Source organism: Macrosteles quadrilineatus, unplaced genomic scaffold (assembly GCF_028750875.1).
Source record: "Macrosteles quadrilineatus isolate MER2022 unplaced genomic scaffold, UCM_ALF_1.0 Scaffold_9__3_contigs__length_116548681, whole genome shotgun sequence".
Taxonomy (NCBI): Eukaryota; Metazoa; Arthropoda; class Insecta; order Hemiptera; family Cicadellidae; genus Macrosteles; species Macrosteles quadrilineatus.
This window is the reverse complement of record NW_026542602.1, coordinates 25,538,341-25,553,701: the sequence shown is the minus strand read 5'-3', so window position 1 is coordinate 25,553,701 and position 15,361 is coordinate 25,538,341. Positions and strand designations below refer to the sequence as shown.

Below are 15,361 nucleotides of genomic sequence, written 5' to 3'. Positions count from 1 at the left end.
TAACAATTTTATTTCGATGTATCATTCAATCGGTATAAGTAGCTTAAGCACAGTCACATGAGAATGTGTTTGAAATAAGAGGATTATAAACCAGGGCCAAAGAGGATCTTTAATCCGTATGTGTCAAAGGTTGGTTGCTTTAACAAAACGAATATTTTTTCATATCATACTGTCTTTTACACATGATATCAGATCATAACATATAGGTTTTCAGTAGTTGTTTTAGTGATTCACTTTGTACTAGATGCATGAAACACACGTCCATTGAAACTGGCTTTTGAATACTTATTTTTTACATATGTGTGTAGTAATTAACACGAAATAAAAATATGTTTGAGTTATAAAATTCTGTTTAAGTTTAAAGTATAGTAAAAGATATAATGCTGAATATGATATGTAACATTTTAAAACGCTTTAGCAATTCTCTTAGAGTTGCCTATGTTTACCAATTGCTTAAACTATGGCTAGAGGTACGTACGAGTGCAACTTAGCCTATTGAGAGGGAAAAGTAGAACATGTGTACTACCTATGTATATCTTTATATGTTCCTGTGAGTTTTGAATTGTAACATTAATATTAAAGCTGTTAAAGCTAAATTAGTACTTTAGAGCAACAACGTAAGTAATATTTTTTTAACCTCATTTATAAATTTTTATTTAAATTTAAGATAAATTATAAATTTGAATACCCCCCAAATGCTTTATTAAATATTTTAGAAATGTAAGCAAGACCAAAAATATCCCATGTTATTTATTTTAAAATACGTATTGGGTCTTTGGTGATAACATAGAATGTTTATTTAAAACTGGCAAACGAAACTGAACATGGGAAACACGTTTTTGATCGGAAAATAAATCACATTAGAACCGAGTAGATTAAAATATTGGAAGAATTCCAGCTGGCCGTGTTGGATTTACATTTAGTTGGTTACCGATGTTGTTGTGATGGTTTTTGTTGCAGAAAAAATCTTTAATAGGTATGCACGGTTATAAAACCACCCATTACAACCTAATTAACCTAATTCAATGAAAATGAATGTTTGCACTATACCAAAATGTATACTGTATTTAAAATTACATACATGAGTTTAGCCGTTTATTATAAGTTCATTGCACATTCTATCCGGCTTTTAGATACATGGTTTGTGGCAAATGATTGAATAGTCTTTTAGTATCCGGGTGAAGAAGTTATTTGAACGTTCTATTAGAAGCCACCTGAAAATAATAAATAAAATAATAGAAACAACATAAAGGTTAAATCTGTTATTGTGTTTTTGGCACTTTTGCAAGGGTTCGTCTAAATTATTCATAAAAACATAGAAGTTATACGTAATCGAAAATTGATTCCCCATAACATTTGTTAGTTGACGTACACTTCTCGTTTGTTAATAGTTTGACATAGTGAACATGAGTTAATTGACGTTCAAGTTCATTTAAATCGGCGAGGGCAACCAAGGTCGCCAAAATCTGTTGGTGGTCAAAACCAATACGACAAGGATTCTAGATTTATTGCTGTATTTAGTTAAAACTGTTTTATAATAAACCAGCCAAATTACTAAACAAATTATTAAACAACACCATACCCTCTATATGAACCATTCAAAACCAGCTCTAAAATCGTATTCCTCAATTAATTGTATTATCTATGAGGATGATAAATCTATAAAGTATTAAATCCAGATAACTTTTTATATTTTTGAAAAATGTGTAAATTTAAACTTCGTTTAAAGTAAAGCAAATTTAAAAATAAATTAGCAACTTACAAAACATAAAAGTTTGACATGTTTTATTTAACTATATATACATAGGGATCTTACAATCAGAACTGCAAACATATCAAATATCTCCTTGTCAAAACAATCTCCCCCTGACACGTCCCCTTTGCTTACAGACCCTCACTGTTCCTGATGTACTGAGCCATCAGCTACTTATCCCCAACGAATTAACCAGGATATTCGTATGACACATGGTGCACCACATTGCTGTGTGTCAGCTCCATCATGGCTACAGGATTATAGGGGAATATCATGCGGGAGTATCGTAAATTGTTTCAATATTTCAAACGAGTAATGCAAAAGACTTAAAGTAGGTAAATTATTAACTTTACTAACCTTACCTCAAAGCTTGAGTCAAAAATATCCACTCTATGTTCTTATAAAATTCTAGAACTATACCACTATTAATAAAGAGGAAAATTTAATGTTAAATATAAAAACAGACATCAGTTGAAAGGTCGTTAACGTCGTTCCAAGTTACGTGTAGACTAATAATCACCGACTCACACATTTCTAATGCCGCTTAATGTATATAACGATTTTAATTCCAAAGTAATAACAGTTTACAAAAGTAAATGGCGATTATATAACCACTCTAACATATAAACCTTTTCAACAAGTTTGCAATACATATGGAATTTACATTCTGAAAGACCAGATTAAAAGCAGATACAACTTCAAAGCTGTGCCTGATTTAAATACTCTTATGAATACACGAGTTTACTGCATAATATTGTGGCTTTGGAGTTTTGTGGTCACTCTATTGAGGTGGTTTTATCCGAAATACTAAACGTATATTTAACTAAATTAATTTATCAAACTCGTTGAAAATAGTGCTTCCTTAACAATGTTCTTTACTCATGATAGATTTTAATAGGTGAAAGTTATGCATTTATGCCGTTTAACTATAAAGAAACGAATAAAATAAAAAAAAATTAAAAGAACCTTTGTATTGTTTCGTTCTACGACTTTCTTCCAGCTTTATACTGAAAAAACCTTGATTTACAAAACTAAATAATTTAACAACCATGCTAACAATATATTTTTACATTAGTATTTTCATTAATAATGCAGTTACTTCTTGAAAAATAAATATAAACATAAATATTTCAGCCTTATTACTAGAAACGATTAAGATTATAACAAATCATCATAAAAGTTGCATAATCCAATTTAATATAATTCAAGCCCTACCAATTGGAATATTTCCAACCGGTTGTCCCACGCAATCAGTGTAATGTATTTAATTTCCTATCCAAAACCTGTTGCTTATGTTATTTCTGTTAAGTGATCAGTTAATAATAATTATATTTAGTTCACCGAACCATTAATCATTTGATTGTTAAAACATTGTAGTATTTTATTATGTCAAAATGATGTTATGAAATTCATATACATATGCACAAGATTTTAACAAATAAATATGTTAAAATAAGGTAATTTAATATATATATGTCATGTCCCATATACTGTGAATCAATTACTATATTACGATAAAACAAGCATATATGTACTAAGACTTATGTTATTTGTTGATTTTGAAAAATAGTGAAGCCTTCGAGCTCATAACAAAATTAAAATTTATAAAAGCTTTTAAATATTAATATTGAAGAATGGAAGTTCATCCATCGGATACTACGTTAAATACGAGAACTTGAAGTTAAATGGTCCGAAAGAATAACACTTACTTTTATCTCCTAACATAAATCGGTTGCATCTATAAAAGGATAATGTCACTCCGTTTGAAGTGACATTTAATTTATAATCGCACGTTTATGTAAACCATACCATGAACATATTACGTAAACGAGACCGTAACCGCATTAAGATTCATCTTTAAATACGTACCAGTAGTACTGGGCAGTCTAGTTAACTGCTAATTAATTTAGTTTAATACAATAGTGATGTTTCTGTTACAAAAAAAATGCTCAGCAAGTTCTTGGTTTTGATTGAATATATTTTAGTTAATAAGAAGCTTAAGGCCCAGTTACATGAAAGGTGTTCTCTATAAGAGGATTATTCGCCGAACATCAGGGACAGTGAGGTTCTGTAAGCCAGGTGAACGTGTCAAGGGAAGATTGTTTTGACAAGGATTTATACGATTAAGTAAAGCTCATATGGATTTCATACTTCATTTATGTGTTAATTTATTTCAGAATTCCTTAAACCCAATGATAAAATAATATGTGTTTGCCTGACGTAAGTCTAAATAAAGTACTGTAATATATGTATCACTAAATCGTGTAATGATTAGGGTTTTAAAGTTTTTCTGACAAACAATGATAAAAAAACCACTTTGAAGGCCCATGATTGCGTTTCATGTTTCAAATGTGTTTAGACATTTTAAAATTGCCAGTTAGGTTACATGAAACGTTTTCTCAAAGTTGGAACACAGTGTTGGCCACATTTGCAAGTTCAATCTTTGATAAGAAATAAAACCCCAGTACACATACGGTGATAGATAAATGTTTTAGATTTTGCTGATATAGTTGCTAAAAAACTTGACAGCAGAGTAGAGCATGAACTGACTATTTTTTCTGTTCAAACCTATTTACGTGTCTAGTAAATGTTGAACAAATTTTGAAAAATTATTAACTATACTGCTAGTTGAGTTTTTGCCCGCAACATCCCACTTTGTATGAGAACTGTAGACAAACGATATTTTATCTATAAATTATACGATTTAGTTTAACTGCTGTAGCTTTTTCTGGAGCTTAAAAGAGCTGGTAACAAAACATAGTTATCTAGCAGAATAGAATGTAGACTATAACGTAAGGTTAGGAAACACGGTTGTTAATAAATTATTAAAAAACTAGCCAATGATCATAAAATTTTTATATTTTTGAAATTGCATTAGAAGTAAGAGTCAATGTTACACAGAATAACAGTTGCAAATAGTTTTGAGATATTTTTAGGTTCGGTGTCATTTACTTAGAGTTCTAAACGGTTTAATGGAGTGGAACTCTGTCGCTCTGGGAGACGTTATTTACGTTTTAAAACACCAAAAATATTTCTTTGAAATCAAATATTTGAATACAAGTCTCTTGAGCATTTTTTTATAGTTTCAACAGGTAAGCATTGTATAGCCAATCATATCTTTATAAGCAATTATCACCATGATAAATGGTACCATGTACTTAACAGTATATTAGTAATACGGTTTGTTGATAATTACTATCATATTTGTGCTTATTTTTATGCCATGTATTGTGCTTCGCAGAATTGCATAAACAAACTTCTATAGTATACACATAGTACCTTAAAATATATAATATTAATGCCCGACCTAATATGGAAAACATGAAATGAACAAACGTATTACAAATGATCCCCACAAACGAGGTAGTATGTGGATATTTTAGTACCTTTTCAAATGTTAGCGAACTTCCCATTTAGGGTTAAATTATTACCATAAGTGCCATGGTAAGACCTAAGCCCAGGACCGATTTACTTTTTCTTTTTGATATCCAGATTCAACACCATCCCCCCAATTTGTTGTATACAGTATACGGGTGTTCCTAACTAAACAGCCAACACCGGGAAATTGTTCTATTTAAGAGAAAAACTACTTTTTCCAAATCACTTCGTTGACCGATTTTCTGCTATTTTGTATTTTTTACAATAAAGATTTTATTTTTTAATTGTTCCAACCAGTCTTTATGAAACATAATATGTAAGGTTCAAAAGAATTATCTTTAAATAAAGTTAACTCAATAAATTTAAAAATTTCAAAATGGTGGGCATTTTAATTTCTATAATTTAGATGATTAAAAATAAAGGGCTAGTTAAAAAAATGGAGAACACTTTTTATTTAGTATTTGTAGCTTCCTATTAAACAACATAAAATTTTAAAAAGATCAAAAAGAACATCTGAAATATCATAAATTCAAGTTGTAAAATGAGATAGAATAAACCTAAGCAGTCAGGTCGCACCTCATTTTGCCTTATTTTAAAACTAAAACTCGTAATATTTGAGCTATTTGCTATTCAATGTTTTCGAACTTAGCGTCATTTGATACGACAACTTCAATGATAAACAAAATGTTTTTGAACGTTTTTATCATAAAATGAGCCATGTATTTGTAAATTAAATTATAAAAATGGCCGCCAAGATTAGTTACCAGACACGGTAAATTCATTAAACCGCAAAGATCGGTGTAAACTAGGTGCTGAACCGCCGCCATTCGATGAGAGATTGTTAGAACGTCGCCAGCTGGAAACCGTCCAATGGTATAATCCACTAGATATTTATTCAACTCGTTTTACATTACGAACTTGTAGCCAACGTGGCAATCGTTCCACTGATTCATTTAATCCAAGATCAAATTAAAGTAATGTACCTTAATTAAGCGTTAGCTAACATTTGAATGACTTTGTCTGTGGAATGGATTCCGTCCAAGATTATTTTTTGATTGTCCGTAGCAATATTTGTAAAGAGAAGGTAAAGTTTTATATGGATTCCAACGAAAATGTTTGAATATCATAAAGTCTGAAAAAGATAACAGGAATTTTAATATTAAAACGAAAGCATATGATTGAATGAAACCCTGTAATAGCTTATTAAAGTATTGGGCGGAAATAAAACTTTGGTTGGATTTAACACGAAGATTATAACCCAAGTTTTAATCAATAATAAACAGACTACGACGTAAACAAAAGAAACACGTTTTTATGTCTCGGATAACATTAATTTAAAATAATGTAGGTCTAAAGGTTTTTTTTTTTTTTATTTAATTATTTGGGGCGGTTCTTACGTACTGTTTTGTTTGATAACAATAGTGACAACTCATGATGAAAAACATAAAATAGCAAACATCTCAATTAAAAGTTTGTAATATTTAAATTTATGTTATTAACACATATTGTATAACAAATTTAAATTCAGCCTTAGATGTACTAAGCTCGGTAAAAACTACTCAGCTATACCGTACGTACTAGGAGGTACGTTGTGTTGTAATGTTTGTTCTATAAATAAGTTAGTATATGAATGTGCGTATACTGATTTTCAACAACAGGTGCACAGTATAAATATGAATGGTTAATAAATAAATAAACTAAAAAAGTTACTGCATCAGTAAGACACGATTGTTAAATATATTGATTAAAATGTTTTTTTTCCTTAAAATTTAATAAAATGTTAAACATTTTTGTAAATATAACGTCCAACCAATAAAAAAATCACTTTAATTTACTATAATGTTATGTGATGTCCCTCCAATTGTTAATAACGTTTAGAGAACTAAGCAGCTTATAACCAAGACAATATTTAATTGATTCTACAAGACTTTCTCTCACATTCAGTAATTGAGGTAACCATTAGTTGACCCAGGCTATCCTCGTATAACAGGGGTATAATGATACCCAATAATATCAAGGATAATGCAAACCTAATGAACGGTACGTGTATAGCAAACAATTATCAAAATACAGTTATGTATCTGCTAAAACACTACTGTTCACATTCTCTCTCAGTAATTGAGGTAACCATTAGTTGACCCAGGCTATCCTCGTATAACAGGGGTATAATGATACCCAATTATACCCAGGATATTGCAAACCTAATGAACGGTACGTGTATAGCAAACAATTATCAAAATTCAGTTATGTATCTGCTAAAACACTACTGTTCACATTCTCTCTCAGTATTTGAGGTTACTATTAGTTGACCCAGGATATCTACGTATAACAGGGGTATAATGATACCCATTCATACTCAGGGTATTGCAAACCTAATGAACGATACGTGTATAGCAAACAATTATTAAAATTCAGTTATGTATCTGCTAAAACACTACTGTTCACATTTTCTCTCAGTAATTGAGGTTACTATTATTTGACCCAGGCTATCTACGTATAACAGGGGTATAATGATACCCAATCATACCCAGGGTATTGCAGACCTAATGACCACTAAGGGTATAGCATATAATTATCAAAATACAGGTATATCTGCTAAAACACTACTGTTCACATTTTCTCTCAGTAATTGAGGTGACTATTATTTGACCCAGGCTATCTACGTATAACAGGGGTATAATGATACCCAATCATACCCAGGGTATTGAAGACCTAATGACCACTAAGGGTATAGCATACAATTATCAAAATACAGGTATATATCTGCTAAAACACTACCGTCTACATTCTCTCTCAGTAATTGAGGTTACTATTAGTCGACCCAGGCTATACTCGTATAACAGGCGTATAATGATACCCAATTATAACCAGGATATCTCAATCCCAATAACCGGTAAGTGTATAGCCCAGATCGTTTAAAATACAGGTACATATATATCTGCTAAATCACTACTGTTTACATTCTCTCTCAGTAATTGAGGTTACTATTAGTAGACCTAGGCTATCTACGTATATCCTGGGTATAATGTTACCCAATTATACCCAGGATATTGCAAACCTAATGAACGGTACGTGTATAGCAAACAATTATCAAAATACAGGTATATATCTGCTAAAACACTACCGTCTACATTCTCTCTCAGTAATTGAGGTTACTATTAGTCGACCCAGGCTATCTACGTATAACAGGGGTATAATGTTACCCAATTATAACCAGGATATCGCAAACCCAATAACCAGTAAGTGTATAGCCCAGATAGTTTATATTAAAATATTAATTTCCTGTTTCTTTTCAATCGTTATGTTATTCGAAAAAGATACAACAAGGTTACAGACATTGTTTGTTACGTAATAAATACCAAACATAAAAGAGACATTGTTAATGGTATGTATATAAAAAGGTGAATTGATGCTAATTTGCTTTGGTTTGTTTACTTTTTCTAAATATTTAAACAACTCATAGCACTTCACATTATTAAAAGGACAATCATTGAAGTGAACACCTTAACACGTCAGGATGCTGAGCGAATGACTAAAGTATATTAACAATGTGTGTTTTGTCTTTGTTCCTATCTCTAGTTCGCCCGCATTCTCTTCTTTGGCAAGTAGGTTTTCACTTTAGTCAGCAAGAAACTCAAACGTACCTGAAATATTGGTAAGGTTGTGTTGCTGATAATAAGGCTAAAATCTAAAAACATTCTTAAAAAGTACAAACATTTATAAGTGAGTTTAACAAGTTTATGATAGAATTTACCCTATTGACGTGAGACCAGAGAACAGACGAAAGTAAAAAAATAATAATTTTAAAATGTGTAATTGGAAAATGTTTTGAATTTAAATCTACGAGTATAATTCAACTTTTAGATAACTATGATGAATTTTACCTAACACTTCGTGTTTTAACTACCTTTTAAAATACTTGTTTCAAATTTGTTGACTACGAATAATATAACACTGACAACTTGTTAAATATTTTGTAAATATGTTTCCATAAATAAGCCAGTCAAAATAAAAAAAAACATAATAATTAAATATTTAACAAACCGTGGACTTTTATACTATAGAAATACGCATTCCAATACCAAATAGGTAGTCTTCTTTGCTTTTGGTTTAAGCTTAGATTTGTTATGAACGGAAAACTACTATCGTAAACCCTTTTTTTGTTATACGATCACATTTTAAAATTAAGTCAAATACACTTCAGGAGTTCTAGTGTTGATTTAAAGAAATATTTGGACAAGTCATTTTTCTATTCCGGTAAGTCAGTTGGCATGATGAAACCCAAGTGTAAAATGTCGGTCAGTCTCAAAATACGCGATGAGTCGGTCCAGCAGGTGCCAATATTATATTTGGTGATCCCGGTGGTCTTTGTTTTCGTTTGCAACACTTAATGTGTATTCACAACAAACTAAGCATATCTCATTGATAAAATTTACTGTATTTATTACCTAAAGTATTTAAGGTTACATTTTGGTTAAAATCCCCTAAAACATCTACTTGGGGCTCGAATTAATTCATTCTATTGATTTATTTCTTATCATAATCTACAGATAAACATCTTTACAGATTGTATGTATACTATCCTATTGTGTTAACACAATCACATGCATCCTATTTAACACCGTGTTTATAAAGTAACTGAGCGCTGTGAAAAATGAATTTATAGGAGCTAATATAATCGTAAAACAATAGTTATTCCTGAATGCTGATTAATCGTATCCAGGAACAGAACCTTCAATTACAAAGGACATGATTTTAATAGATTAAACTATGAACGTTGCATTTGCATAAAATTAAAATCGAAACAATCGTTACTCGAAAATTGAGTTGCCCCAATAATGTACTTACTACACAGACACAATAACAAAAATATAAATGTTGACAAAAACGATCACATAAATATAAATAAATGCAATCAACAAATAAAAATTAAACTAAATTACAATTTGATATAATACATACACATAAAAAATTATATTAAGGTTTTTATAGAGGACGATCTCATCATACAGCCCTTTAGCCCTGTATGCAGTAGAAGACAAAATAGTTTATTCTCCATATTGGTATAACTACTTATTCACGTTCACTGCATTATTACCTAAAATTGCTGTTGAAAACAATTGCGATTTTTTTATATTTCATCCCACGAGAAAATAAATATTAATTCTAACTTGGAGTATATCAAGCAACCCCGTATTTAGTTACGGAGAAAATATTGGTGTAACATCAATTTAATAGCAAATATTACAGTTTTACTTAACATCATTTTGATTATTCATGAATATTTTATGGAATACCTTTTCAAATAATAAAAATCCCTATCTACTACAAGCATTGTACATTATTAAAATTATTAACGGTGTTTACTACCTTAATAAATTGTTTGGAACTTTAATTACACAAAAACGTTAATATTTAAAAAATATATATGTAAAATTACATATGCACAGTTACCAGTGGACGTCCGATACAGAGGTTACAGGCTATACCTAATCAGTTACGTAATCACTAACCTCCCTTAGGCTAGTAATTATACCGATTATTACTCCATGGACAAACACAATTGTATATTTTCATCCCAATCAGCGTCACTTATTTAATGTTAATCTTGTTTCTACTGCGATGATTTGTTTTGTCATGTTGTTATGAATTATTAAGGTTCTAATCAATACAACTGCCCCAACTTTTAAATTTAATAACATGCTTTGTTTTAAAATTAAATTTTGAAAACGATGATGTCTATTTTCATTGTTTGATTTATTACTATTGGTAAATTTATTCCAACATCATTAATAAATGTATGGCAAAGATTTTTTGTATTCACTGAATCTCTGGTAAAAAAAACTATAATTAATATTAAACTTTTTAAACCATTGGGTAAACCAAAAGTCTTAGAAGCAAATGTAAGACGAGTGATCTCATAGTCTAATTTTTGTGTTTATTAACAAATAGTATCTCAGAAGAATATTTATCATTCACTGACATAAAAAATAACAAACAAAAAAATCAAATAAGGGATCAAAATACGGTAAAAATCAAACCGTGTTTGGGTGAATCGGCAATACTCTCACCAGACCTAAATACACTGTAAACGGACAAATATTGGAAAGGAATCCATAAGATGACAGGGAAAAACAAAAACTTGGATTAGATTGGCTTATCAAGACATTCAAGAGTAAATACAGAGCAATAGTTGTTCTAATAGCGGAATCCTACAACCGTCACAAAATTCTTTTCAGCGAAAGAGTGGTATTGCTGGCCTGAATTCCTAAAAGGAATACAGGAACAATTAAGTCAAAGTACGTTAGGTAGATTAAGTACGTCAACCGACAAATTATGTACTTTATATATTTTATTATGTTTGTAAGAAACAATTTACAAAATAAAACAAAACTATTGTACCCTTCACGAGGTTAAACCTAAGATGCTAAATCTCCTATAAAGACTTAGAGTTCATTAGGAAAAGCCATCGAGAAAAAATAATTTACCACGCACAATACCTTGCCATCAGGCATCGCAAAAATATGTAATGCTATAAAATAAATAAACGAAAAGTTATAGTAGTTTAGTAGCTCTGTTGGTAGCGAACAGAGAGCACAGAATTTTATATTCTGTGCTCTCTGATAGCGAAATGGCCTGAGAAGACAGTGATTCCGTGGGTTTGTGTCCAGATGACACGGGTCGCCGGAATTTTATCCCCCTGGAATTTTACCCCCTGGGCAAAGCTGACGTCACTATGACGTAGTAACCTGAGTGGCCAAAAGTTTGTTCGCGGCCGGAATTTTACCCCCCCGGATTTGGAAGTCTAATGAAAATAGTCAGAGCGTGATTAATTAGATTAGCGATCAAAACCGGAATTTTACCCCCTGTCCATATAACTATCGTTTAGGCAACTGAAGATGTACGGGCCGGATCTTTACCCCCGGAATTTTACCCCCCGGAATTTTACCCCCCGGAATTTTACCCCCCGGAATTTTACCCCCTGGCTGATTTTAGAAATTGAAGGATTGATTTTCTTATTTCTGTTTTTAATTAATTGTAATCATTTCATTATTTAGTAGCCTATCTTTATTTATTTATTTTGTAATCTCAACTAAGTAAACAGAATTCGCTGTTTTATTTTGATCATATTAACCAACAGTTGGCTTCAAAGACCGAATCCTGACACTCGAATCTCAAAATTAATATTAAACCCCTGTTCGATTAGTTAATGTTACATATAAAATTAAGATAGGCTACTTAATAATAAAATGTTTACCATTAAATTAAAACTGAATGACGATAATTAATCATTCTCACTAATTTATATCTGGCCAGGGGGTAAAATTCCGGGGGGTAAAACTCCGGGGGGTAAAATTCCGGGGGGTAAAATTCCGGGGGTAAAGTTCCGGGGGTAAAAAACCGGGCCGTAAATTCTAGGTTTTTATAATTTGATGAGTTCTGATTAAACTCACAACCGTGAAAATATATGTTTAATTCCGCGTTTAATCCATCGAGCTGATATTGCGAAACTCAAAAGTTCGCGGCCGGAATTTTACCCCCTGGTTTGTGACGTCACGTTTGCCCAGGGGGTAAAATTCCAGGGGGATAAAAATCCGCTACCCCGATGACACACCCCGTATATGTATTTATCAGTAGGTACTATTTGTTTCTGGTACTAAATCAGTTCACTTTCTTACCTTGATACTTCAAGCACTAAAACCCATGTTGACGGACAAATGTAAAGTTAAAAGAGACTGGCAACCAATTAAAAAGTTATTCAACATATCTTACAAAGTGAACGATTTTTAATTTACTTCTGTATTTTAACTACGTTTGTTCATAAAAGTTCAAACACAACATAATCGAACCAATATTTCTCTAGCAAAACTTCTTATCACGTATAAAGTACTTTTGACACGAGGTCTTGAGATCGCAAATAATAATTCAAAGCTACGAGAAATTTAAGAAGATTTATATTCAACATTAGCTACAAGTCTACACGGCCACCAAGCAGCACCGCGTTAAATGGTCCATAAATTACGATCCACATTCAAACCTGGCGTGGCAGTATCATCGCGAGTGTTGGTACTTACCCCACGATGTCATTAGCTAAACAGTCGAGGCAGTAAAAGACATCACCCGTGACTCTTACAGTACGTTGTACCCACGTTGAATTTATGTTGTAGATACTTTGTAAGTGTCTGAAGAATAATTCAAATATTCCGTGTACAGTTCCGTGAACAGTTGTATCTAAAAAGACTGTACAAAAATTAAGGATGACTTGAAGAAACCATATATTTATTCTGGAGAGATTACAGGAAAATCAAGGGGGAACCAGGATCATAATGTTATTAGATCAAATTTTCTAGATTGAGCAAGAGCTACTCAATAGTATATTAATGGAAGAAATTGCCACACCATTGGTCATCCACTCAATGAATAAACAAGCAGGGCGTAAGATGGAGATACTACTTGTAAAGGAACGATATGGAAAGGAACTCGCAAAAAAATAGATTAGGTGCTATATTTTATCATGTACTGAGTTGAAATAAAATACTTACTAAAATACAACAAGGTCTAATGTGTGGATAACAAATAAAATAGTACAATATAATAATTTCACTAAATCATACCATTGGAGCATACCTAACTATGATGTTTGATTATTAAATTGTATTGTAATTTACTCTAATAACTCTATTTGTAGTAATAAGCTTGGGTATAAAATATCGTGTTATAAAAAAAAATTTAATATGGTGTTTTCATGTTCCTAGTGATTAGTATTGTCTACATTATAATAAATTTATATCGTAAAATACACCCATACATAGTTAATTTTTACATGTCTATTCGTCCATATTAGTTTGTCTTTATTAATCTGTCCACGATCTAAACTATTTCTACTAACAGTTCACAAACCGTTAAGTAGTTTTTCTTTTCCAAATAAATTAATCAGTAGCCTCTGAACCTTTTTAAAAATGTTCTTTAATCGACACTGTACTTACAAAATGTACTTAATTTCAACCTTCTGAAATCAATAGTTTCATCCATTTTCTCAGACGTCTGTAAACTACTAATCATGTGAGATTGGTCATAATATATAAACAATCAAACAACATATTGATGATTGCTTTTGAAACTAATCTAATTTATTTTAAGCTATTTATTGCTCCTAGTTAATTTTTTACTTCCACAGTTTGTTAAGCAATAAAATAATCCCTCTGTGTACAAATGGACCCATGAGTGGAGAACGAAAGTGGGAAAGTGGCAGTCATAAATCTGTCAAGCACAAACGAAAAGGGATAACAATACATTCAACTGTTCGTGTCAGTAAACTGGTATAACTTTTTTATCTCTCGATGCATGTTTTAGTGGACAAATGAAAAATGTGTTGTACATTTTATTCAGGGAGACACTGACAGGTCGAATAGCACTGAAAGAAATGCCTGACCCTCCCAAAACTGTATATATCAAGGGCTGTATCATTTCACATCGGTATTCGATATATATATGGACAACAGAATCATTAGTTTGCATCAAAGAAATGTTTCAGTGTCTCAATTTAACAATTTTATTTTATTTTAAAACTGTCTACAGACAGATTAAAAGCACATTGATAAAACTATGACATTGATAGAAGAATGTATTGTCTAATTATACTCATGGGCAAAGGTTTCACTTAATTTAAATTAATACTTTTATAAACTGATAAAATTACCTTGACACAAAAATCACATAATCCAAAGGCTCCATGGTGGAAAAGAACAGTCAATGAAACAAAACTAGGCACTGGTAAAGTAACACTTTAAGCACTCATAGTTGCAACTTAATCCCCGAAAGAACACCATTCCGCATGGACGGCCCGCGATGAAGACTGTAGAAAGGGTGGAGGGATCCGAGGTGTGCTTGGCCCTAGGCCAGCCATGTAGACTGGCCTAGGGCCAGCGGTGGGCAGGTAGCAGAAATAGCGGCGGATCACCTAGGCATGCGGTGAGGCGGCAAGGGAAGATGACAACATTTACTGTGTTGACTTTTAGAGGCCAACCTACTAATTTGTCAAGAGGATGAAGTCAGATGCCATTTGTAATTTAGACAGTTAAATCCCACGTGCATTTCAGGAAACAGGTAAAAACGTCGTTGGTTGAAGAGTCATGTAAGAACCTCCTGTTTTGTTACTTGATTTAATTAATTAAATGAATAAATAAACCATTCATTTTCCAAACAAACTATTGTACAGATATTTGCAGG

General features: G+C 31.7%; 1 protein-coding gene across 7 annotated transcripts in view; it reads right to left on the bottom strand.

The window, feature by feature from the left end:
• The window catches only part of LOC129002096 (RING finger protein nhl-1-like), a 187,218-nt gene extending 172,215 nt beyond the window's left edge, over window positions 1-15,003 (bottom strand). For 4 of the 7 annotated variants that reach the window (XM_054429634.1, XM_054429636.1, XM_054429637.1 and 1 more), the window contains exon 1: window positions 14,832-15,002. The gene's annotated coding sequence lies outside the window, so the exon portion shown is untranslated. Of the gene's footprint in view, window positions 1-14,831 lie in introns of all 7 variants that reach the window. The other 3 variants (XM_054429631.1, XM_054429633.1, XM_054429638.1) reach the window with 1 other exon arrangement.
• Between the last annotated feature and the right edge of the window lie 358 nt (window positions 15,004-15,361).